The following is a 26,698-nucleotide window of genomic DNA, read 5'->3' as shown; positions in this document are numbered from 1 at the left end:
AAATAATAATAATCTCCTTTATTGGGTCTGACTGAAGATTCATTCATTCATTCAGAGAACAATTAAGGCCCAACCCAACCGCTCGTCTTCAACTATGCCTGCTGGGGGGGGGGAAAGAAAAAAATCCAAATGAAACGAAACCAACCGAAGGAGTGAGCAATTTATAAATGATTTGGGGGAAAAAAAAAACAAAAGGTGGCACGGAACTGATTTATTTTCCAAAAAAAAAACCGGTTGGGAGGGGAGGCGACCGCAGCGGGCGACTGCTTCCTTGGCCGGGGTCCTTCAGCCCAGTGGGCGCCACGTGGTGTGGTGACCTTGGAGGTGCGCACCCCGAAAGGAAGTGTCCAGTTGCTGCTTGGCAGAGGGAGAGGTAGGTGCTCGCAGAGGGTGCGTGGTTGGGGGTTGGGGATTGGGGAATGCAAAACTAATTTAAAAGCAATGAGATGGGCTGGGGAGAAAAAAAAAGAGATTTCACGAATGAAATCCTTTGTAAAATTGTTTTAATGCATTTATAGGAGTTTTACCCCCCCGCCTCCCCTTCCCCAGTATGTTCAGTTTTGCAGATTTGTTGCCTCAAGCACCTTGCAGCTTCACAGACTTCAGGTGCCGCGTGTATTTTTCAGTATTTTTAAAAAAAATAATGGCAGCTATTAAATTTTATGGCTCATTTTGACGCTCGTTTCAGTGCGTCTTGAAGATGTGGACATCTGCAAATTAGTTTGGAGGACGGTGATATTGGGAAGGACGTTTCACCAATTCAGGGATTAATAATATTTTAAAAGGCTTTTTTTTTGTCTGTAAGGAATGCTTTTTTGGAGCGTTGGGTTTTGCAGTTAAGCTTGTGGAAAGAGCATTCGTAATTAAGAGCATTCGTTATTTTAATTTTCAAAAACATGAAAAACTTAGTTTAATTGCCCTGAAATTTAAACAAAATATATATAAAACGTTTTCTCTAGGTTATAAAGGGTGTTTTTTTTTAAAATAAAAGTGTGAACGGTCTCGAGTGTCCACGTGGAGTCGAGACTTTTGTGCCAGTTCCTGGGCCCACGTTTTTGATTTTGTTTTCATTTTCAAAAAGCATCAGTTAGGGCTTGTGAAGGTTGTCTCTGATGGTTGAATTTTACTCTTTATTTTCTTGTTTGATGCAGAGTTGCTGGTTACAGATGTGGTGGATTGTTTCAGAATATGGGGGTGATAGGCCACAGGCCAGATCCTGTATGTTGCCCAGGTTCCAGCCTCCTAAGGTCAGTCGAAATATTCTTAAGAGAAAGCTATTTTCCTTCATTTTGTTCAAAAACCATGTTAACAACCATCAGACTAGGATTTTCCAGCCCCTCGGATGCTGCCTGACCTGCAGTGCTTTTCCAGCACACTCTAATCTAGACTGTGATCTCCAGCATCTGTATTCCTCACTTTTGCCTTTCTGTATTCAGATCTTGTCCTAAACTTTATAAGTGAGGTCACTTGCGAATTGGCAAATATTGTTGCAAGTCCTACTCTGAATCATTCAGACTTTTTTTTAGGCCTGATCAGGTCTGCACTTCTGTTGCGGTGATCATTTTGCAGTCAGTGTTTCAGAATTATTTTCTTTACAGATGAGTGTGTGGGGGAGAGAACCATCGAGAATGCAGGGAGAAAAGTATAGTAGAGTCACATGTATTAGGGACATTTAAGTGACTTGGATAGGCACAATGAAGTTAGTACAATGAAGGGTATGTAAGTTAGTCAGATGTTAGAGTAGGATCGAAACCAGCGCAACATAGAGGGCTGAAGGCCCTGTACTGTTCTATGTTCTAAAACCACTGTTTCCCGCCCTGGCTTTTTTTTTGAGTTAAAATTGTAGCTGATGTTTGGAGGGAGGGTGCTCGTGGTTGCCCTCCAGTGGAGGGAGGGTGAATGTGTATGAATGACCTCTTGAGGCAAGAGGCATGGGCCTTGTTTTCTGATCCTCTCCTAACCTGACTCATGTTAGACTGAGCTTTGTTTTGAAAGCTCATCGTGTGGTATATAGCCTCAGCTTTGGTGCCTGGTCTTAGCAAATGTTTGTTTGGCAGGTGGGTCGTTATATATTTTCTCCTTGCACGCAGACCCACACAGATGTATGCTCTTCCAGGAAGGACTAAATGTTAACTCTTGCTTCTCTCTCCACTGGCCTGCTGGGTTTCTCCAGCATTCTGTATGTTCCTCCTTGAGGTCTCTTGATCCGACTTTGTGCTGGTTAGAGGCGAAGCGGTGTCCCCAAACCCAGCAACCCTGTTCCTTTCTGGTGAGGACGGCCAATTCCTGACTGGTAGTGCAGGGTCTATGGAGACGAGGTGCTGGACTCATCCACTTGCGACTGGAATAGCAAATTTTATTTTAAAGCACTCTTTTTGGATGTTCCACAGTTCCTTGCAGCTCATTGAAGTTTGGCCACTCATTTATAATGTGCTTGAGTTGGCTGCTACATTGGCTACCCAAAGGGGAGATGGTGACTCACGCATTTAGGTCCAAACCATCCTTGTTCTTTCCAAGCTGGACGTCAGCCTCTCCACCAGCAAAAGCACCATTATATTCCCTCCTGGAAAGTGAACAATGGAGAAGGCAGTGGTCATGATTAGCGTGGTGCTGGAAAAGCAGAGCAGGTCAGACAGCATCCGAGGAGCAGGAAAACTGACCTTTCGGGCAAAAGCCCTTCATCAGGAATGAGGCAGGGAGCCTCTGGGGTGGAGGCAGGAGTGCAGCAGGTTGATGGAGGTGGGGGTGAAGGTGATAGGTCGGCGAGGAGGGTGGAGCGGATGGGTTGGCAGGTAGGACAGGTCATGAGATGGTGCTGAGGTGGAAGGTTGGAACTGGGTTAATGTGGGGGGGGGGGAAATGAGGAAACTGGTGAAGTCCACATTGATGCCCTGGGGTTGAAGTGTTTCGAGGCAGAAGATGAGGCATTCTTCCTCCAGGCGTTGGTGATGGGGAGGCCCAGGACCTGCGTGTCCTTGGCAGAGTAGGTGGAGGAGTTGACATGTTCCTCCACGGGGCGGTGGGGTTGATTGGAGGTGCAGGACATGGGTGAGATGCATTGGAGGGCATCGTCAACCAAGTGGGAAGGGAAATTTAAATGGCTGAGTGAGGTACTACTTTTGAAGGGCAGGAATAGGGGGGATTAACAAATGCTGACTTTGCAAGCAACATCCACACCTCACGAAACAACAATGGAGGGGGAGTGGGGCAGAGAAGAGTAAAGACAGAATTTTGTTTAACGTTATTTTCTTTTACAGATTGATGACTGGGACATCTCGGGATCCTGACTTTGCATTGTGACCAGGTACAGACATTCATTCACAATGAATTGACTCTCAGGTTAAATATTTCAGTAATAATGATGACTCTTTACAGACTAGAGTTACAGATTTAAATCTGACGACACTTTCACAGTGCTCTGAATACTTGTCAATACTTGGCCGTTGTCCAATGTATGTCTTAAGGGCATCATTCAATTGTCCTCCTTTTTCTGTTTTATAGGTTTGGAGAGGTGACCTAGGACTCGAAGCGTTGCTGAGTGGCTCTGAGGTGAGTTGCTCTCTCTAACTTAGTGGGATATGGTGTCCTTGTGGTAGTGTCAGTGGATGAGTAATTCTAATGCTCTGGAAGTACGGGTTCAAATCTCGCAGCAACTGATAGTCTTAAATTTCAAGTCTGGAATTGAAAGCAATAATTGTTATTTAAAACTCACTGAATTTGTGGGAGTCCTTCAAGGGAGGATGTCTGCAGTTCTCACCCGGTCTGGCTTAACCTGGGTCTCCAGATACACAGCGACATGGTCGATTCTTAACTGGTCATTGCATTGGCCCAGAGAGCCGCTGAGTTCAAGGGCAGTTAGGGATGGGCAACAAATGGTGACTGACCCAGAATCGTTCCTAGGGAAGATTAAATTTGTTGGGTGAAGGGACAGCGGTGTGGTCAGCTGGACTGGCGAAGAATTGTTGTTTTTTTGTTTTACATAGTATCTCAGAACTTACCATGTATTCTCTCTTCTCCTCTTTCCCCCCCACCCCCCCACTATACCTGGCAACTATGGACAGAAGTGGTGAGTTTGTAGCTCCCCGTACAGTGTGGAAGGAGTCCATTCAGCACATAGAGTCCACACTCTCCCTCCTGAAGACTATCCTCCCAGAGTACAATTTCCCCCTGTCCGCCCCCAAAATGATCCCTGCAACTGTGGATTTCCCATGCCCTATCCACTCATTCTCTGATCCACACCACTGGACACTATGGATGGTTTAGCATGGCCGATCCACCTAAACTGCACATCTTTGGACTTTGGGAGGAAACCCACGCAGATGGGGGAAACATGCAAACTGCACACAGTCGCGTGTGGGTGGAATCGAACCCAGATGCCCAGTGCTGTGAGGCAGCAGTGCTAACCACTGAACCTCAGTGCAGCCCCTTATGTCCAAGGCATTCACGGTAACAGTTTACAGATTCTAAAGTCAAACTTGACAAACAGGCATGTTACTCTGAACACTTTCCCACAAACGTTGCTGCGTACCTGGTCTCTGTGGTTTTTGGGTTCTGGTTGCACTGTATTTAACAATATTCCTCTCTTGCAGGTTCGCTGGCTGGGGTGGAAGGCTGTGGACAGGCAGCATTCACGCTATGGAAACAAGCCCCTCACCCTGACTGGGTTGTGTCAGCTCCACGCAATCTGATTGGGTATGTGATAGTTTTTTTATTACAACCTGCGATTCAGGGGCTACAAGAGTATTAATGATGACTCTTCACAGACTAGAGTTACAGATTTAAACCTGACGACACATTCACAGTGCTCTGAATACTCGTCAGTACTTGGCCGTTGTCCGATGTATGTCTGGAGAGCATTATTCAATTGTCCTCCTGTTTCTGTTTTACAGATTCTAAGAGGTGACGTAGGACTCTAATTGTGTGGCTCTGAGGTGAGTTGCTCTTTTTGTGTCAATTTGTGGTCTAGTGGTGGTGTCAATGGACTAGTAATCCTAATGTCACCATACTAGGTACATCATCAGTGAGCATCTGGATGAAGGTATGGCCTGATTTCTGTTGTGTTTATAACTCAGGAAACCATCGGACAGACAGTCACACCAACAGGAAAACAATACGTACTGACCAAATACTGAACTACAAGCAAAACTAATGTCATTTACAAAATACCTTGCAAGAACTGCAACAAACTCTACATTGGACAATAAGCAGAAAATTAGTGACCAGGATACATGAACATCAACTAGCCACAAAAGACATGACCCACTCTCACTAATGTCTTTACATACAGATAAGGAAGGACACCATTTCGACTGGGACAGCACAGCTCTCTGAGGAGAAGCCAAACAGGCACGCAAAAGAATCCCTGGAAGCATGGCATTCCAACCGGAACTCTATCAACAAACACATCGAGTTAGCCCCCATTTACTACCCCGAAGAAAAAACAGGAAATGACACCCCCCCCCCCCCACTTTCTATTTAAGTGTTTAGGTTTCCTTGGGTTGGTAATGTCATTCCCTGGGGGGGGGGGGGGGTGTCATTTCCTGTTTTTTCTTCGGGGTAGTAAATGGGGGCTAACTCGATGTGTTTGTTGATAGAGTTCCGGTTGGAATGCCATGCTTCCAGGGATTCTTTTGCGTGCCTGTTTGGCTTCTCCTCGGAGGGCTGTGCTGTCCCAGTCGAAATGGTGTCCTTCCTTATCTGTATGTAAAGACACTAGTGAGAGTGGGTCATGTCTTTTGTGGCTAGTTGATGTTCATGTATCCTGGTCACTAATTTTCTGCTTATTGTCCAATGTAGTGTTTGTTGCAGTTCTTGCAAGGTATTTTGTAAATGACATTAGTTTTGCTTGTAGTTCAGTATTTGGTCAGTACGTATTGTTTTCCTGTTGGCCATGCCTCCATTGCTTCAGCCGGAGGTTCACTGATCTTACCTAGTATGGTGACGAAACGTCTGAAAGCGAACCTTGTAGCTCAGCAAGCAAACCTACCTCCAGTTTTGGGGGGAGCTGGACTGGCAAAGAATGGCTGGTTTATGTTTTAGAGTGAGGACTGAGCACCTCGGAACTGACCACTCATCTCCCCACACCCCCAGATTATACCTGGCAGTTAGGAACAGAAGTGGCGTGTTCGTAGTTCCCATTCCAGTGTGGAAGGAGGTCATTTGGCGCATCAAGTCCACACTAACTCTCCCAAAGACCATGTCACCCCTGCCAACCCCCACCCCACCTCAAATCCCTGCAACCAACCCAATCTTGACATCCCAAGGTGTAGAATTTAGCATTGCTGATGCACCTAAACTGCACATCTTTGTACTTTGGGAGGAAACCCACGCAGATGGGGCAAATGCACAAACTCCACACAGATAGTCACGTGAGGGTGGAATGAAACCCCCCCCCCCCCCCCCTCCCCCAAATGTTGCTGCGTACCTCTGGTTTCAGGTACTGGGTGCACTGTATTTAACAACATTCCCCTCTTGCAGGTTCATTGGCTGGGATGGAAGGCTGGTGTTACACAGCTGTGGACAGGCAACATTCACGCTATGGAAACAGGCTCCTCACCCTGACTGGGTTGTCAGCTCCACACAATCTGACTGGGTATGTGATAGTTCTTATTACAACCTGCGATTGAGGGGCTACAAGAGTATTAATGATGACTCTTCACAGACTAGAGTTACAGATTTAAACCTGACGACACATTCACAGTGCTCTGAATACTTGGCGGTGCTTGGCCGTTGTCCGACGTATGTCTGGAGAGCATTATTCAGTTGTCCTCCCGTTTCTGTTTTACAGGTTCCAAGAGGTGACCTAGGACTCATTGTGTGGCTCTGAGGTGAGTCGCTCTCCTTTTGTCTATTTGTGGGATATGGTGGCCTCGGAAGCGCCAATGGATGAGTAATCCTAATACCCTAGAAGCATCGGTTCAAATCTCGGAGCAGCTGATAAATTTTTAAATTTAAAGTCTAGAATTGAAAGCAACAATTGTTTAAAACTCTCCTATTTTGTGAGAGTCCTTCAGGGAAGAAAGTCGGCAGTTCTCACCCGGTCTGGCTTAACCTGGGGACTCTGGACCCACAGTGACATGGCAGATTGTTAACTGGTCCTTTAAATTGGCCCCGCGAGCCACTTAGTTCGAGAGCAGTTAGGGATGGGCAACCAATGCTCACCTACCCAGGAATGTACACAGTCCCCAGCAAGAAGAAAGTAGGTGTGTCGGCTGGACTGGCAAAGAATGGCTCTGTCTCGTTTTAGGAAGCGAGGGCTGAGCATCTTGGAACTAACCCTTCGTGGTCCCACCCCACCCCTCCACAAAAAGCCTGATTTTCTAGCCACTATGTGCAAAAATGGTGAGTTCGGAGACCACCCTGACAGTGTTGCAGCAGGCCATTCAGTCCATCAAAATCCATGCTAACCCTCCTGAAGACTATCCACATAGAATTCCCCCTATTCCTGTAACCCTACGTTCCCCATGGCCAACCTACCCGTCCCTGGACCCTACTGGCAATTTAGCACAGCTAGACTACCTAACCTGCATGTCCTTGGTCTGGGAGGAAACTGGGTCACCTGAAGGAAACCCAAACAGAATGTGCAAACTCCACACACACACACACACACACACACACACACAGTCGCCCGAGGGTGGAATCTAACCCGGGTTCCTGGTGCTTTGAGGCAGCAGCACTAACCACTGAGCTACCCCTTGTGTCCAAGGCATTCAGTGACAGTTTACAGATCAAAAGTCAAACGTAACAATAAGAGTGTTACTCTGAACACTTTCCCCAAACCTTGCTGCATAACTATGGTTTTTGGGTGCTGGGTGAGCTGTATGTAACTATGTTCTCCCATGCAGGTTCACTGGCTGGGATGGAAGGCTGGTGTTATACATTTGTGGACAGGCAGCATTGACAGCACGGAAACAGGCCCCTCACCCTGACTAGGTTGTGTTGGCTCCACGCAATCTGATTGGGTATGTGATAATTTTATTACAACTGTATTGGGGGGCTACAAGAGTATTAATGATGACTCTTTACAGACTAGAGTTACAGATTTAAACCTGACGACACATTCACAGTGCTCTGAATACTCGCCACTGCTTGGCTGTTGTTGTCCATTGTACATCTGGAGGGCAGTGTTAGTTATCTTCCTGTTTTTGATTACAGATTCAGAGACATGACTGAAATGAGGTATCTGTTGAGGTGAGTTGTATTTGTTCAATAAACTTGCAGGGAGAGGTGATAGATTGGTGCTGATATTGCGGGGTCTGTCACCTCAGTTGGCTGGTTTGTGATGCACAGCAATCAGTGAGAGTTCAATTCCTGCACTGTCTGAGGTTACCATGAAGGACTTAAAAATGTGTTGCTGGAAAAGCGCAGCAGGTCAGGCAGCGTCAAAGGAGAATCGACGATTCGGGCATAAGCCCTTCTTCAGGGCTTTTCCAGCAACACATTTTTTAGCTCTGATCCCCAGCATCTGCAGTCCTCACTTTCTCCTACCATGAAGGACTGTCCTTCTCAATTGCACCACTGGCTAAGATATTATGACCCTCTGGTTAAACCCCACTATCACTTGCGTCTCTTTTGCTCTTATTCTTTCTGTAATGAGAAAGCTGCCTTATGGTCTGAGAAGATCATAGCAAATGGACCTCAGGATTATCAGTCCAGGGTGACCAGTTTATATTCTATTAATGAAATAATTAATTTAAGGGGATGGGGAAAAGCGTGGTGTAGAATGCTGGTCTCTGGTAAGGTGGTCATCGCTGTTGTAAAAAACAGATCTGGCTCACTGATGCCCTCTAGTGAAAGATATCTGCCATCCTTATCTGGTCTGGACCACATGCCTTCAGTGAGGGTAAGTGTTGGCCTAGTGGTATTGACGCACGACTGTTAAATCCGGAAACCCAGGAAATGTTCTGGGGAGCCTCGAGTTCGAATCGTGCCTTGGCAAATGGTGGAGTTTAAATTCAGTAGATATCAGGAGTCTTATATTGATGACCATTCCTGACTGACAAGAAAAAATGTTCTTCAGGGAAGGAAATTAAGTCTTAGAATTGGTCCTAGGGTATTTCTTATCTGATCCATTCTATAGATGGTGACCTATTGGTAATGTCAGTAGACTAGTGACAGAATTCCTGTAAGGGTGGGTTGCCAATGTGTGACTTTGGGGAGGGGGTGGGTGGGAATTTGCTCAGCATGACCAAATTCCAGAAAATTGCTGTTTGTTGGAAGCACAAGCATTAAAATCTGCAAAAAAAAAACTTTCCAACGCAAAAGATCAGCTATTTAAGTTAATAGAACTTTATTGTTGTCCTGATTTTTTTTTCAAGAAATCAAGCTGGAGAGGCAGGCCTCTCTCTCTTTTTTGCACACTCCTTTTCAAGGCAATTGGAGATGATGGGCATTTAGTGAGTTTTTCTTTGTTAAAAGCCTGCTTGCATTCTTTCTCTTTTTCAGATTTATACAGTGAAGGATGAAAGTTTTTTTAAAGTAATGAGGAGTGTAAATAATTCATCATTATAAACGGTCGTGACACGGGGTATACTCTCCGCTTAAATTAAAACTAGCAACACAGAAAAGATTTATCATATGCAGTAATCTGTAAAACTTCGAGGCCAAGAACTATTTAAAGTAAAATTTAATAACTTTAAATAAAGTACAATAGGATAATTAGCAACTATTTACAATTCCTTCCTCTAACCTATCTTTTACCTTCCCTTCTATAATACTAATCTGATAAAACTCCCAATTAAAATTTACAAAACAACACTTATCTCAAAAACAGGCAGCTTTAGTTGCTCCTCTGTATTTCGGTTGTGTTTTCTCCTTGGGGGATACTGCGTCACAGCTTACTGATCGATAAAGGTACTTTTAAGAGAGCTATTACTTATAAGAAAGCTATTCTGGACAGTGTTCAATGTTGTTGGCTTGGCAGTTCTCCTCCCGACTGTTCAATTTTCCCCAGTCTTAGACCCCAAAGCATTGGATTGTGTCTTTTGGCTTTTAAGATTGTCAATGTACTCAATTCAAACTTTATTGGAATTTGGTATTTTTCGGGATATAATTTAAACTGGCCTAATTCAAATATGTTTCCAGGCAACAAGCTACCCCAGTAGTTGGTGCACATGTTACATTGTGTCTTACTGAGAACACTTGGTGCTGTCATTGCTAGCTTTTACTCCCTTAAAGGTACAGTACACCCACGTCTTCATAACAATATTAAGGTCCTTGTTGGAGTGCTTAATGATGACACTATACAGACTAGAGTTACTGAATTACTACCTTTGTTGATCTCAGTGCTTTGAACATGCAGATCATCTGATGTGTGCATTTTGCAGCTAATATTGAGCCATTCTGAGTCTCTGTGTTCCTTCATAGGTTGCAGGGAACCTGGGCAGGGATGCTATCTTCCTGTGACTACAGCACAAGTGGGAGAAAATGTGGATAATTTTCTTTTGTGAAGCTTTCATCGCCTGCATCTGACCAGTCAGCTTGTGCAGTCCTGCTACTTGGTTGATTTTTTTTTTTACTTGAAGGGTTAAGCTGTATTTGGGTTGAGTGCTGCAAAGTTTTCTTTATCTGTGGGGGAACTGTACTGGTAATAAAGTAAGCCTGATGGTGCTGTTATTGTTATTCAAAGTTGCATGCTTTCTTTTACCCAATGTGGTTAGTGTCAGCACATTTTGGAATCATAGAATCCCTGTAGTGTGAAAGCAAGCCATCTGTCCCATTGAGTCTACGCTGATCATCTAAACAGCACCCAGACCCACACCTATCCCTGTAACCATACGTTTCCCATGTCCAACCCACCCTAGCCTGCACATCTCTCGACAGATGGAGAAATATCTTAAAAGAAAACACTGCTAACTTGCCAAGTTTTGCGAGCTGAGGGGATATTTAAAGGTTATAGATGGGGTTAAAGTGCTTCCTTCTTTTCTTCCATCATTCTTTCCTTCCTTACTTCCATCCTTCCTGCATTCAATCCTTCCATTCTTCCTTCCTTCCCTCTTGTTCATCCCCAGGGAGCAAAGTGTGGTCTAGGGATATGTTGTGAAATTAGTAATCCAGCCTAATGCTGTTGAGCACATTTTGTTCATTTCTTGGGATGTTGGTGTTGCCAAGTGGGCCAAATGGTCTTTTGCTGTGCGGAATCAAAATAAGCAACCAGTATTTCCATGTTTCCAATTCACCCTGCTTCCCCTCCCTCTTTTCCCCCCCCCAAAAAAAAAATCATTCCTGTGCTGTCACTTTCAGCTCAATATCATTTTGCTTTGTAATTACTTACATTTTAACTCAACATTGTAAATAAAACCCTTGATGGACACTGGCAGCCAACACACCCAGTGTCTACTTGAAGGAATGAATCTGAGATGAGTATGACAATTTCTTCCACCATCTGATTTATGAAATTCTGTTGAATTCTTCAAATTTTTCACTCTAATTTCCTCCAGTATCTGAAAGTGTTCCAATATTTTATTTTAATTGAGTGGACCATACACCCAGCTTCAATTTGAATACATTTGAAGTACTGATTGCTTCTGCCAAACCTCTGACCTTTGTAAGAAATTTGAGTAACCACACCTCTTCTGATGTTTCGCTGCGCATTTCCTTCCTTGATTTAAGAAACGTGGTCATCTCAGCACAAAAATATTTGCAGGACCCACCCTTGACTTAATGCATCATTTGGGTAATACAAGTTTGTCAAGTAGACAATTTTAAACAATCAGTGCTGAAGAGCTCTGGCTCAAATTGTGTTTTAAGTCTTAACAAAAATGCAAAGGTCATAGCTTTACTTAATTCCTGCTGGTGTATTATATAGTGATAAATGCCAAAAGAGTGAAAATTAGGTCAATAAAGTTTGCATTGGCGAGCAGCATGGTGCACCACCAATTGTGATACAAAGCAGTTTTTTTTTATTGCAATGTTATTTCTCAAGCAAGCTGAATAGTCTATATTTCTAATGTGAGTTGCCATAGTCTTACGAGGCCATTCATCAGAGAGAGAGAACCTGACGGCCACCATAGCTCAGGCAAAGGAAGATGTTGAGAAGGAGAATTCTTGATCGTAACCACAGTGGTGATGGGAGTTGAGCCCACACAGTTGGCGTTACACTGCACAAGAAGTCATGGTGCAGAATGTAGGTAGTGTGATCAAATGTGAGACACATGATTGAGTGCTGGTATCGACTGTGAGACACATGGGTGGCTATTGGGATCAGGTGTAAGATTAATGCAATCAACCATTTGATCACGATCAACATGTTGGACATCAGGGAGATACAATCTCAACGCACAGTCCCAAATAAGTCATACAAGATAAGACACAGTCCTGGGTGAGTCTCTCAGGTTAAAATACAGTTGTGTGAATTAAGTCACAGGATAAAGAGTGTCACTCAGATTGAGGCACAGTCCTAAGTGAGTCACAAGAAAAAAGGTGTCATCACCACAGCCATTTTCTTCAAATTTGGTACATTTTCACTTAAATCCCAAGGAATACTGAAAGGATCACTGGGCAACTGGTTTAACCACTCACTGTACCACTTCAAATACTATTAGGTCCTGCTCTTGTCTGCCTACTGTGCCAGGATCATCTGAACACGCAAGAATAATCCGTAATTTTCTGAAACTCCTCCACCTTCACCTCTAATAAGTGTGTGAAGCTCATAGATTCTCTGTTATTAAGAGTTGGTCACCTCTACCACATCCCCCCCTTCGCCAGTTCACCTGATCAAACCTCCTTTAGCGCTTCTCCTGGTATTTGTGTCTTCTCGTTTCCCTCTGGTCTCCCCTCTTGGCTTCCCTGAGCTTTTCTTGCCAATGCTCCCTTTATCCTGTTCCCAGTAATTTGATGATCACCCAACATGCCATCGCGAACGTACTCATAAGCTGACATTGTAAAGATTCACTCTCTTCAAGTGATATTCCTCCATTAAACCTGTTGCCATGATCTTTCTTAAAAAAAAACCCTTAAACCATTCTGTCCTTGTAAAATACTGTCCCATCTCCAAATGTCTCTGCCCCACCAAAGCCCTTGGGCATGTTGACACCTTCAAAATCCCTGCCTAGATGCTTCCAAAATGTAATTCCCATGGTTGAATCACTCCACCCTTTGCATGGTGCTGAAACAGATCAAATCAAAGTCACTAATCATAAGCTATAGGAGCAGAATTAGCCTATTTGGCCCATCAAGTATGCTCCACCCTTTATCATGGCTGATACGTTTCTCAACCCCATTCACCTGTAACCCTTGATCTTCATATCAATCAAGAACCTATCGATCTCTGAAGAACTTACTCCTCATCTCAGTTCAAAAGAGTCTCATTCCTTCTCCCTGAGAATGTGCCCTCAGGTCCAATCTCAGCTATCTGTAAGAATAATAGGGGATTTTAACCTTCCAAATGTAGACTGGGACTGCCATAGTGTTAAGGGTTTAGATGGAGAGGAATTTGTTAAGTGTGTACAAGAACATTTTCTGATTCAGTATATGGATGTACTGACTATAGAAGGTGCAAAACTTGACCTACTCTTGGGAAGTAAGGCAGGGCAGATGACTGAGGTGTCAGTGGGGGAGCACTTTGGGGCCAGTGACTATAATTCTATTAGATTTAAAATAGTGATGGAAAAGGATAGACCAGATCTAAAAAGTTGAAGTTCTAAATTGGAGAAAGACCAATTTTGACAGTATTAGGCAAGATTTTTCAAAAGTTGATTGGGGGTAGATGTTCACAGGTAAAGGGATGGCTGAAAAATGGGAAGCCTTCAGAAATGAAATAACGAGAATCCAGACAAAGTATATTCCTGTTAAGGTGAAAGGAAAGGCTGGAATAGGGAATGCTAGATAACTAAAGAAATTGAGGGTTTGGTTAAGAAAAAGAAGGAAGCATATGTCAGGTATAGACAGGATAGATCGAGTGAATCCTTAGAAGACTATGAAGGCAGTAGGAGTATACTTAAGAGGGAAATCAGGAGGGCAAAAAGGGGACATCAGATAGCTTTGGCAAATAGAACTAAGGAGAATCCAAAAGGTTTTTTATTAAGGACAAATCTGGGGACAGAATGGGCCCCTAAAAGATCAGCAAGGCAGCCATTGTGTGGAACCACAGAAAATGGGGCAGTATTTTGCATCAGCATTTACTGTGGAGAAGGACATGGAAGATGTAGAATGTAAGGAAATAGATGGTGACATCTTGAAAAATGTCCAGATTACAGAGCAGGAAGTGCTGGATGTCTTGAAACGCATAAAGGTGGATAAATCTCCAAGACTTGGATCAGGTGTACCCGAGAAATCTGTGGGAAGCTAGGGAAGTGATTGCTGGGCCTCTTGCTTTGATAGTCACAGGTGAGGTGCTGGAAGACTGGAGGTTGGCTAATGCGGTGCCACAGTTTAAGAAGGGTGGTAAGGACAAGCAGGGGACTATAGACCTGCGAGTCTGATGTCGGTGGTGGCCAAGTTGTTGGAGGGAATCCTGAGGGACAGGATGTACATGTATTTGGAAAGGCAAGGACTGATTTGGGGTAGTCAACATGGCTTTGTGCATGGGAAATCATGTCTCACAAACTTGATTGAATTTTTTGATGAAGTAACAAAGAGGATTAATGAGGACAGAGTGGTAGATATGATCTATATGGACTTCAGTAAGGTGTTCAACAAGGTTCCCCAAGGTTTGATCTCACGGAATACAGGGAGAACTAGCCATTTCGATACAGAACTGGCTCAAAGGTAGAAGACGGTGTGGTGGTGGTGGAGGGTTGTTTTTGAGACTGGAGGCCTTTGACCAAAATGATTTGGATGTGAGCATAAGAGGTATAGTTAGTAAGTTTGCAGATTACACCAAAATTGGAGGTGTAGTGGACGGCGAAGAAGGTTACCTCAGATTACAACAGGATCTTGATCAGGTGGGCCAATGGGCAGAGAAGTGGCAGATGGAGTTTAATTCAGATAAATGCGAGGTGCTGCATTTTGGGAAAGAAAATCTTAGCAGCACTTATAGACTTAATGGCAAGGTCCTAGGGAGTGTTGCTGAACAAAGAGACCTTGGAGTGCAGGTTCATAGCTCTTTGAAAGTGGATAGGATAGTGAAGAAGGCGTTTTGTATGCTTTCCTTTATTAGTCAGAGTATTGAGTACAGAAGTTGGGAGGTCATGTTGCAGCTGTGCAGGATACTGGTTAGACCACTGTTGGAATATTGTGTGCAATTCTGGTCTTCCTATCGGAAAGATGTTGTGAAACTTGAAAGGCTTCAGAAAAGATTTACAAGGATGTTGCCAGGGTTGGAGGATTTGAACTATAGGGAGAGGCTGAACAGGCTGGGGCTGTTTTCCCCGGAGCGTCGGAGGCTGAGGAGTGACCTTATAGAGGTTTACAAAATTGTGAGGGGCATGGATAGGATAAATAGACAAAGTGTTTTCCCTGGGGTGGGGGAGTCCAGAACTAAAGGGTTTAGGGTGAGAGGGGAACAATATAAAAGAGACCTAAGGGGCAACGTTTTCACACAGAGGGTGGTACATGTATGGAATGAGTTGCCAGAGGAAGTGGTGAAGGCTGGTACAATTGCAACATTTAAGAGGCATTTGGATGGGTTTATGAATAGGAAGGGTTTGGAGGGATATGGGCTGGGTGCTGGCAGGTGGGACTAGATTGGGTTGGGATATCTGGTCGGCATGGACGGGTTGGACTGAAGGGTCTGTTTCCATGCTGTACATCTCTATGACTCTCGTGGAATCACCTTTCCATGCCCGCTCTATCCAGGTCTCCGTATTCTGTAAGGTTCAATCGGTGTCCCCCTCATTCTCCTGAACTCCATCAACCCAGAGTCCTCAACTGCTCCTCATATGACAAGCCCTTCATCCCTCCTCTGCATCCACTTTAATGTCAGTACATCCTTCGATACAGGGCGCAAAACTGCTCACAATATTCCAAATACAGTCTGACCAGAGCTGTAGACAGCCTCAGCAGTACATCTCTGCTCTTGTATTCTAGACCTTTTGAGATAGACAACAATATTGCTTTTGCTTTGCTATCTGCCAACTGAACCTGCATGTAAGTGAGGAGAATCCTGAACTTGGACTCCTAAGTTCCTTTTGTGCTTCAGATTTCAGAAGCCTATCCCCATTTAGAAAATAGTTTACACTTCTTCTTACCAAAGTACATAATGTATTCCATCTGTTATTTTGTTGCCAACTCTCCCAGATTGTCCAAGTCATTATGCAGCCTCCCCACCACAATACTGTCCCTCCACCTAGGTTTATGTCATCTGCAAACTTAGCAACAATGCACTTAGTTCCTTCATCTAGAGTGTTAATGTGTCATATGGTATAGGTTGTGGTCCAACACTGACCCCTATGGAACTCCACGAGAAACCGATTGCCATCCGAAAAAAAATCCTTTTATCTGCACTCTCTGCCTTCTGTCACTCCTTTAGCCATGCTGGTACCTTGCCCCAAATACCATGGTCTTTTTCCACCGCCAAACCACAACAACGCGACGGTCGGAGGAGGAGCGTCTTATCTTCCGACTGGGAACCCTCCAACCACAGGGGATGAACTTGGACTTCACCAGTTTCTTCATCCCCCCTCCCCCCACCTTGTCTCAGCCGAATCCCTCCAGCCCGGCACCGCCTTCCTGACCTGCAGTCTTCTTCTTGACCTCTCCGCCTCCATCCTACTCCGACCTATCACCCTCACCTTGACCTCTTTCCACCTATCACATTTCCAACGCCCCTCCTCCAAGTCCCTCCTCCCTACCTTTTATCTTCTCCTGCTGAACACTCTCTGCTCATTCCTGAAGAAGGGCCTGTGCCCGAAACGTCGAATCTCCTGTTCCCTGGATGCTGCCTGACCTGCTGTGCTGTTCCAGCAATAAAGTTTCAACTTTGATCTCCAGCATCTGCAGACCTCACTTTCTCCTCTTATTAAGTAGCATCCTGTGTAGCAACTTGACAAAGACCTCCTGCAACTCTTAAGATATAATGTTTACTGGCTTTCTCTGATCTAACCTTCTCAAATACTTTAAACAGATTTGTCAGGCATAACCCCTTGATGAAGCCATGTTGACTCAGCCCTATTTCACCATGTGCTTCCAAGTAATCTGCAATCTTGTCCTCAATAATAGACTTTAAAATCTTACCAGTGGCCAAGTTCAGCATAACTGACCCCTAATTCCCTGACTTCTGCTTCCCTCTCTTCGAAAACATTAGTCCTTTTCCAGTCCTCTGGGACCATCCCTGACTGCAGTGATTCCTGAAAGATCACCACCAATACTTTTTCAATCTCCTCAGCTACCTCCTTCAGACTCTGGGGTTTTGTCCATGTGACTTATCCACCTACAAAGCTTACATCTACTCCAGCATCTTCTCCTTAGTGATGGCCATTACATTCTCTTCTCGCCCCAACTTTCTTGAAGTTCTGGTGTACTGCTGGGTTCAGGTGAGTTCTCCCTCTCTGTCAAGTGTTGAAGATACCTTAGAATCTGAGATGGACATGTCGGATGTCACTGCCTCAATGCCTTTGCTGCCTTCAGAGACGGTTTGGGTGCAAGAGGTGAGCTACTGTGGTCTCACACACCACCCATATCAGAGGCAGAGTAGGAGATACCTGACCTGGTGTTAAAATGCCCCAGGAGGATCTACGAAAAACAAGACTTGGAGGAGCTGGTCTTGGACTGGGGTGGACAAAGTTAAAAATCACACAACACCAGGTTCTAGTCCAACAGATTTATTTGGAAACACTAGCTTTCAAAGCGCTGCTTCATCAGGTAGTTGTGAAGCAGGATCGGAAGACAGAATTTATAGCAAAAGATTACAGTGATACAAATATCCATTGATCTCTGATCTCTCTCTCCTGCACGTGCACACACATATAAGTTTATGGGATGAATTTGTATTTGCAGAAATGCAGAACCTGCACTTTTTATAATATTTTGTAAATTCCACTTTGGAAATAGAACCAGTCTGACTCAAAATTGGGATACAGACAGACTCTAACCTCACATCTTTAAGGCAGTGTCTGAGCTGAGATGTCACCTTTTGTTATAAAACCTTGTTATCTTGAGAATGTGATTTTAAAGAAGTTCTGGTATTTACATGTTAAAGAACCAAAACCAGCAAACTCATTCTAAAAGATGAATTCTTAACTATCTAGGTTTGTTCAATGTATTGTTGTATCACTGCAGTCTTTTGCTTTAAATTCTGTGTCTTATGGTCCTGCTTCACGACCACATGATGGAGAAGCACGCTTTGAAAGCTAGTGCTTCCAAATAAACCTGTCACTGTGTGGTTTTTACCTACAAAAAAAAAATAACTGGCCTAAGTCCTCAAACTCAGAGGGGGAGGGATATAGCGACTGTACCGAGGTCAGCCCAGTAGACCTCATTAAATATGATTTTCCTAATTAGTGATGTTAATCTGGTCCAATCAGGGAACCCTAGCTGACAGGGATAAACAGGAGTGATCCAGTCCTCAGTAGTATAGTGGTTAGTATCCCTGCCCATCACACGGGAGACCGAGGTTCAATTCCACACCGGGGAGTCTGTGGTATTCCCCAGGGAACCTGTGCCGCCTCCGGAATTTTAATTTTGTCCCTTTTAAGGACGTAAAAAGGCGGGCCCTGTATCGACTGCTAATGCACACCGTCCACCTCTTCTCCCTCATCCACCGTCCGGACACGCCTTGGCGTGCCCATTTGCCACCGGGCGGTGGGGATCCCCAATGGAGGGCTCTCTATGCGGGAGTCCTCCCCCTTTCTCTCGGGGATCTGGGGTGGAGGGTGTTGCACGCAGCAGTCCCCTGCAACCGCAGATTGCGGTGGTTCACGGACTCCCAGCCCAACTGCTTGTTCTGTGGTGCTGTGGAGTCCGTGGACCATGTGTATATTGGGTGTGGGCGTTTGCACTCCCTTTTTGATTTCCTTAAAAACCTTCTCCTCTGTTTTTGGCTGCACTTCAGTCCCACGCTCCTGATCTTTGGGCACCCGGTACGGAGGAAGGAGGGCAAGTCTGAAGACCTCCTCGTGGGTCTGCTCCTGGGCCTGGCCAAACTGGCCATCAACAGGTCCAGGCAGCGGGCCATGGAGGGGGTCGTTAAGGCCGACTGCCTGCCCCTCTTCCGCGGTTACGTTAGGGCCCGGGTGTCCTTGGAGGAGGAGCACGCGGTGTCGACCAACACCCTGGAGTTGTTCAGGGAGAGGTGGGCGCCGCAGGGAGTGGAGTGCATGATTTCTCCCTCCAATTCTATTTTGATTTAGTCCCTACCCTCCCCTTCACTGTTTTGATCACACAGCACTGTCCCTTGATGTGAAGGGCAGTGTTTGTCACTGGCCACCCGGGTGTTTTCCTATCTTCCTGGTGGTGGAATTTGAATAAAGATTGGTGCACTTTGTGTCTTTCACTGTGTCTCACACCTGCGCACACACACACCATGGAAAAAGAAAAAAAAAACAGGAGTGTTATAGGTGCTGAGGAAAAAAAAGATAAACAGGAGTGATCCAGTCCTCAGTAGTATAGTGGTTAGTATCCCTGCCCATCACACGGGAGACCGAGGTTCAAATCCACACCGGGGAGCCTGTGGTATTCCCCTGGGAACCTGTGCCGCGTCCGGAATTTTAATTTTGTCCCTTTTAAGTACGTAAAAAGGCGGGCCCTGTATCGACTGCTAATGCACACCGTCCACCTCTTCTCCCTCATCCACCGTCCGGACACGCCTTGGCGTGCCCATTTGCCACCGGGCGGTGGGGATCCCCAGTGGAAGGCTCTCTATGCGGGAGGAGAAAGTGAGGTCTGCAGATGCTGGAGATCAAAGTTGAAACTTTATTGCTGGAACAGCACAGCAGGTCAGGCAGCATCCAGGGAACAGGAGATTCGACGTTTCGGGCACAGGCCCTTCTTCAGGAATCTCTATGCGGGAGTCCTTCCCCTTTCTCTCGGGGATCTGAAGTGGAGGGTGCTGCATGCAGGAGTCCCCTGCAACCGCAGATTAGGGTGGTCCACGGACCCCCAGCCCAACTGCTTGTTCTGTGGCGCTGTGGAGTCCGTGGACCACGTGTATATTGGGTGTGGGCGTTTGCACTCCCTTTTTGATTTTCTTAAAAACCTCCTCCTCTGCTTTTGATTGCACTTCAGTCCCACGCTCCTGATCGTCGGGCACCAAGTATGGAGGAGGGAGGGCGGTCTGAAGACCTTCGCATGGGTCTGCTCCTGGGCCTGGCCATAAACAGGTCCAGGCAGCGGGCCGTGGAGGGGGTTGTTAGGGCTGACTGCCTGCCCCTCTTCCGCGGTTACGTTAGAGCCCCGGTGTCCTTGGAAAAGGAGCACGCGGTGTCCACCAACACCCTGGAGCTGTTCAGGGAGAGGTGGGCGCTGCAGGGAGTGGAGTGCATTATTTTCCCCTCCAACTCTATTTTGATTTAGTCCCTGCCCCCCCTTCACTGTTTGATCACACAGCACTGCCCTTTGATGTGAAGGGCAGTGTTTGTCACTGGCCACTCGGGTGTTTCCTTTCTTCCTGGTGGTGGAAATTTGAATAAAGATTCATGCACCTTGTGTCTCACACCTGCACACACACACAACATGATTGTGGAGTAATAAATAAGCATTACTGTAGTTAGGCGGTAGTGTCGGGGTAACAAAAAAAAGAGTGAAAATAAACAGGAGTGTCATGGGTTCTGTTCACTCTGAGAGCTGACTCTGAGGGAACTGCATCAGTGTCAAGGACTCTCAACATATAAATAAAGGGTGACTTGGTGTTTTAATACTGGCCTCTGTAAAGTTATTTCAGGATCCACCTGCTCACATATTACAACACATTCACCTGGTCTGTCATCTCTAACCTTTATTACTTAATTCTTCGATTTTTAAAATTTCAAACTGGTCTTTTTGTTTTTAGCCTGTCAAATTTTCCCTATTTTGAACACAGAACAATACAGCACAGAACAGGCCCTTCGGCCCTTGATGTTGCGCCAACCTGTGAACTAATCTAAGCTCACCCCCCCCCCCCCCCCCCCCCCCCCGACATTATCCTATCATCGTCCATGTGCTTATCCAAGGATTGTTTAAATCTAATGTGGCTCAGTTAACTACATTGTCAGACGGGACATTCCACCCCTCACCACTCTCTGAGTAAAGAGCCTGCCTCTGGCATCTGTCTTAAATCTATCGCCCTCAATTTGTAGTTATGCCCCCTCATACGAGCTAACGTTATCATCCTAGGAAAAAGACTTTCACTGTCTACCCTATCTAATCCTCTGATCATCTTGCAGTCTCTAACCAATCCCCTCTTAGCTTTCTTTTTAATGAGATCAGAGCCAGGTCTCTCAGCCTTTTCCCATAAGACCTGCCCTCCCTCTGAAAGTAACCCATGATAGTCAAATTAGTAGCTATCACTAACCAATACATTTATGATATGCCTGTGATGTCACTCTTTTGTGCTGAGCCCCTGATTCAGGGCTTCAACTTATCGTGTTTAAAAAAAAAACTTTACAAACTATGAGCCAAAAAAGCAAGCTAAAAGCAACTTTTCCCTCTGCACCAAATTCCCTTGATGCCTCCAAATCCCTGAACTCTCCTCTCACTCGGGCTGTGATCTCTGCTTCCTAATCATGCGAAGCTTGCTAATGACATCCTGTGTGTCTGTGACAAAGATAAAATTTCCCCTCATTCTTCTCAACCTGTTTGGTGCCTTACCCATGAAGGCCACACCATCTTTCCACAAACCTTTCCCACGTTGTCCAGCGGTGTTGCTGGAATATGGGGAAGGGCTGCTCACTTCTGTTGGTATGTAACACATCTTAGTGAGCAGTTTACTTGCAGTGGCTGCTTTTCTTCGTCATGGTTGTTTCCAGCACATTTGGCCCATCATGCCCGCCCTGGTCAACAAAGGTCTGACTACACTAATCTGATTTTCCAGCTTTTGACCCATTGGTCTTGAGGCCATGGCAATGCAAGTGAGTACCTAGATACTACTGCAATATGACAAGAGTTTCTGACTCAACCACCCTTCCAGCAATGTTCCTGCACTGTTATCTCTGGAACCCCCCCAAAGATTTATACTTGGCCCATTCCTGAACTACATCGACACGTTGCCTCGCGCCCCCATTTATGTGAAAGCACAGGATCAGTTTTAACACCCGGCTCGGCCTCACTGCCACTGCCCTCTTGACTCCTCCACTGATGGCAATTTATCAGACTGCTTCTCTAACATCCAATACTGGATGAACAGAAATTTCTTCCAAGAAAATATTGGGAAATCTTTACATACAGATGAGGAAAGATACCACATTGACTGGGACAACGCATCCGTCCTAGGACAGGCCAAATAGAGACATGCATGAGAATTCCTAGAAGAATGGCATTCCAATTGGAACTCTATCAACAAACACATTGACTTGGACCCCATTTACCACCGCTTGAGAAAAAGAACATGATATGACATCACTAACCCAAGGAAACCTAAACACATAAATGAAAAATGGGCCATACCACCAGTGCTTAACTGGAGGCTCACTGATGATGTCACCTAGTATGGTGACAAAACATCTGAAAACAAACCTTCCAGCTCAGCGAACAAACCTACATCCAGAACCCCAACCTGAGCTACAAATCTTCCCAAAACTTGCTAACTGAAGCCAATGTTTTCAGTGTTCAGTCCAAAACAAGTTGTTTGCAAGCTTGGTGTCACATTTGACGCAGATCACATACTTGTGCCATAACTAAAACCTCCACTTCCATAATGTTACCCAATTCCACCCCAAACTCAGTTGATCGGCTGTTGAACCCCTCATTCATTCCTTTGTCTCCTAAAGACTCGAATATTTCATTGCATTCCCGGATGATCGCCAATGTTCCATCCTCTGTAAATGCAAGATCATTCAAATGTCTGCTGCTTGTCTTAGCTTGTACCCAAGTCTTCATCCCTTTCTAACATTCTGCTCGTTGGCCTGTAGTATCATCCATTAAATTTACATCTTGACTTTAAAATTCTTATTCTTGATTTCAAATCTCTCTACAGCCTTACCCATTCCTATTTATAGAATCCCTACCATGTGGAAGCAGGTCATTTGGCACAGCGAGTCCACACTGACCCTCTGAACAGCATCCCAACCAGACCCACCTCCCCTACTCCAACCCTGTTACCCTGCATTTCCTACATAGATTAACTGAACCTGCACATCTTTGGATTGTGGGAGGAAACCAGAGCACCCGGAGGAAACTCATGCAGACACAGGGAGAATATGGAAACTCCACACAGACAGTCATCCAAGTCTGGAATCAAACTTGGGTCCCTGGTACTATGAGGCAGCAGAGCTTACCACTGAGCCACTCCCGTAATTCTTGTCTCTTAAGCATCCCTCTTTTTAGTAGTATCCATCCAGTGTGGAAACAGACCATACGGCTCAACAACTCCACATTGACTCACCAAACGGCATCCCACCGACCTACTCCCCCTATTCTATCCATGTAACCCTACATTTCCCATGGCTAACCTGCCTAACTTACACATCCCTGGACACTATGGGCAATTTAGTATGGTCAATCTACCTAACCTGCACATCTTTGGGCTGAGAGAGGAAAATAGAGCACCAAGGAATCCCGGTCAGAAACGGGGAGAATGTGTAAACTCCACACACATAGTCACCCGATGCTGGAATTAAACCTGGATACCTGGCACCATGCAGCAGCAGTGCTAACCACGGAGCCGTGTAATATTAGTGATGGCTAAAGCTCTGGAATTCCCTCCCTACACCTTTTGACCTTGTTTTCTTACTTTAAACCTCCCTCTTTGACAAAGCCTTTGATTATTGGACCTAATATTTACTTATGTGGATACACCCCTTGTGCACACATCCCACAGCTCCTACATATCACACAAACTTAAACTTGAATATAGTGTATTTAGTGTTTCCACATCCTAACTTGTGTATATGCTATATATCCCATGATGTGCAAGTGGTCAATATCTAAAAGGTTAATTAAAGCAAGGAAATGATGATGAACCTTTACAAAATAACTGGTTCTTCTTCAACTGGAGCATTGCTTCCAGTCTTGGGCATCATACTTTAGGAAGGATGTGAACGTCTCAGAGACCGTGCAGAAAAGATTCACAAAAATGCTTGCAGTGATGAAGAATTTCAGTTCTGTATAGACACAGACTTTGGAATCATTCTCCTGTGAGAAGGGAAGATTGAGATGAAGAGGAATATGGGTAGAGGCGTTCAAGATTGCAAGGAATGTGGACAGAGTAGATTGGAATAAACAACTGTCCCCAGTGCTGGAAAGAGCTATGCACCAGAGAACACAGATTTAAGGTTATTCACAAAGACATGAACAGGAACTGGGTTTTTTAAACATTATGAGTGCTTAGGATTTGAAATGCACTGACAGTGTGACTATCAAGAAGAAATTGGATTAGAACCAGAAGCAAAAATATTTGCAAGGTTAAGGGGAAAGGACCGAGGAGAGTAAAGTAATTGGCTAAATTTGCACAGAGGGGGTACTAGCTCAAAGGGCCAAATGGCCTCCTTCAATTCAGTAACTGCCCTACTCTATGATTTCATCAGTGTGCTATAAGATTGCGAACATTATAAATGTGTAATGTATTGATGAAAAGAGAGACAAGTTTCTAAAACTTCCTTTTGTGCTCATTAGGACAAATGCAAAATGTTCAAATTTCAATGATCCCACAATTTATACCGTATGAGAAAAACATTGCAGCCTGATTGGCAGCTTGACTCTGTAATTTCATATGTATTAGACAACACTACATTTGACAGGCATGACTTTAAGTTCACGGTTGCACTATCTTTGCTCTGACCATCTGTATTGCCTAAGGAGTCAGATGCTTGTTATTCAGTCTGCATCAGCAAGTCAGCTGTATTTGCGCATCACTACAGTAACCGGAGCTCAATAAGCAACAGGTTCAGACCCATCAGTTATTTGCAAAGGTGAGGTGCGGTTTTGCACTGATGAGATTAATCCTCTAAACCGTACTAGTGAACCACAATTGAGGGATAATGGCATTGAGGCACAAATCAAACATGACCTAATTGAATGGGCATGCTCAAAGGACTGAACGAGCTTCTGTTGTTCCAATGTCTACATGTTCTCGGTCCCTTAGAGTGCCAAAGTCAGCAATACCAGCTCTCAATCCTTCCTCATCCCAAGATGCAAAATCATTCCTCATGAATTCAGTCCCAAAATATTCTTCAATTTTCTGGCTGCTCTTTTCTGTGTCTATGCAATTGTTCAATATCCATTATGTACTGTGCTGAACAGAACTGTACAAAACATTTCAAGTGATGTTGCATCAATGACTTTTTTTTTTAAGTACATCACTGTTAATGTTCACTCTTTCAATATGTCCAAGTTTCTGATTTTCTGTTTTGACAAGGTTCACCGAACTGAGTTTAGTCTGTATTTCTCTTCTACTGACATTGTTCAATATATCATCTGGTATTTTCTGTTTTTATGTCTGATATGCTTTACTCTATGAAGAACTGAACTCGAAATATAAACTCCACTTTCTCTTCACAGCTGCTGCCAGACCTGCTGACTTTCTCCAGCAATATCCATTTCAGTTTGTTAATGTTTTACTCATTGCTACTGTGCCACGCCTCCAATTAATTAGTGAGTACCCGCCCCTCCCCGCAAGCATTATTTTCTACTTCAGTAATCGTTTTGTTCTGGATTTTGCTTTAGTCAAAGACATTGAGCTTTACTTGCCCGATTTCACTGCCTGATTTCCCCGCATACTATACTGGGCGGGGGGGGGGGGAAGCTGTAAGCTGTATAGCCAAATCCTGCTGGAGCTTCACCTCTTCGCCACTGAAAATGAGTGTAAACTGGTTATATATTGCTGAATTAAACTAAACCAGAGGCCTAGGCTCAGAAAGCTTTGGTACAAATCCCAAACAAAGCAGCTAATTAATTATAAACAAACAGAAAAGCCTGGAGAAACTCAGATTTGTGGAGAGAGCAACAGAGTTAACATTTTGAGTTCCAATATGATTTCTTCAGAGCCAATAGTTTTATTAATGGTGAACTAGCTCACTGTTATAAAACATCTATCAGGTTCACTGATGTCCTGTAGGGAAGGGAATAACCATTGTTACCCTATCTGGTCTATACATTTGACTGCAGACCCACTCTTCACAACCCTCTGAAATAGCATCTCAAGCTACAAGTTGTATCAAAATGTCTCAGGACGCAGTGGATGTAACCACCCAACACAGACTGCACTGGTTCCATAAGGCAGCTCACTATAATTTTCACAAGTGCAATTAAAAACTGGAAATGAATACTGGGCTTGATGTGGGAACTAAATGCAATATTTCCAGTTTGTATATGACACAATACTGGGTAGGAGGCTGAACTGTGAAAAGGATGCAGAGATATTTCATTATAATTTGGACAAGTTGAGTGAGTAGGTGAATGCAAGGCAGATAAAAACATAACATGTACAAATGTGAGGTTATCCACTTTGGTTGCAGAACAGGAAGGCAGGTTATTATCTGAATAGTGATGGACCTGGGTGTTTTGCTGTGCACCAGTCACTGAAAGTAAGTTTTGTGGTGTGGCAGTCAGTAAACCTTCATAGCAAGAGGATTTGCATAAAGGAGCAGGGATGTTTTGCTGCAATCGTATAGAGCCTTGGTGAGACCACACCTGGAGTACTTTGTGCAGTTTTGGTCTCCTGATCTGAGGCAGCATGTTGTGGCTATGGAAT

The 26,698-nt window shown here is 44.7% G+C and overlaps 1 long non-coding RNA gene across 2 annotated transcripts; it reads left to right on the top strand.

The window, feature by feature from the left end:
* Positions 1–312: 312 nt before the first annotated feature.
* LOC122541408 (uncharacterized) lies at positions 313–11,886 on the top strand. 2 transcript variants are annotated; one of them, XR_006309593.2, is made up of 11 exons: positions 313–373; positions 1,152–1,247; positions 3,258–3,304; positions 3,502–3,549; positions 4,590–4,692; positions 4,890–4,931; positions 6,478–6,592; positions 6,788–6,827; positions 7,845–7,961; positions 8,155–8,190; positions 10,366–11,886. It is a non-coding gene; the product is annotated as an uncharacterized LOC122541408 (long non-coding RNA). The 2 variants fall into 2 exon arrangements; XR_015753049.1 differs by lacking the exon at positions 8,155–8,190.
* The last annotated feature ends 14,812 nt before the right edge of the window (positions 11,887–26,698 follow it).

Source organism: Chiloscyllium plagiosum, unplaced genomic scaffold (assembly GCF_037043375.1).
Source record: "Chiloscyllium plagiosum isolate Xiang-an unplaced genomic scaffold, Cpla_swu_hap1 HiC_scaffold_35, whole genome shotgun sequence".
Lineage (NCBI taxonomy): Eukaryota > Metazoa > Chordata > Chondrichthyes > Orectolobiformes > Hemiscylliidae > Chiloscyllium > Chiloscyllium plagiosum.
This window is presented reverse-complemented; position numbering and strand designations above follow the sequence as displayed.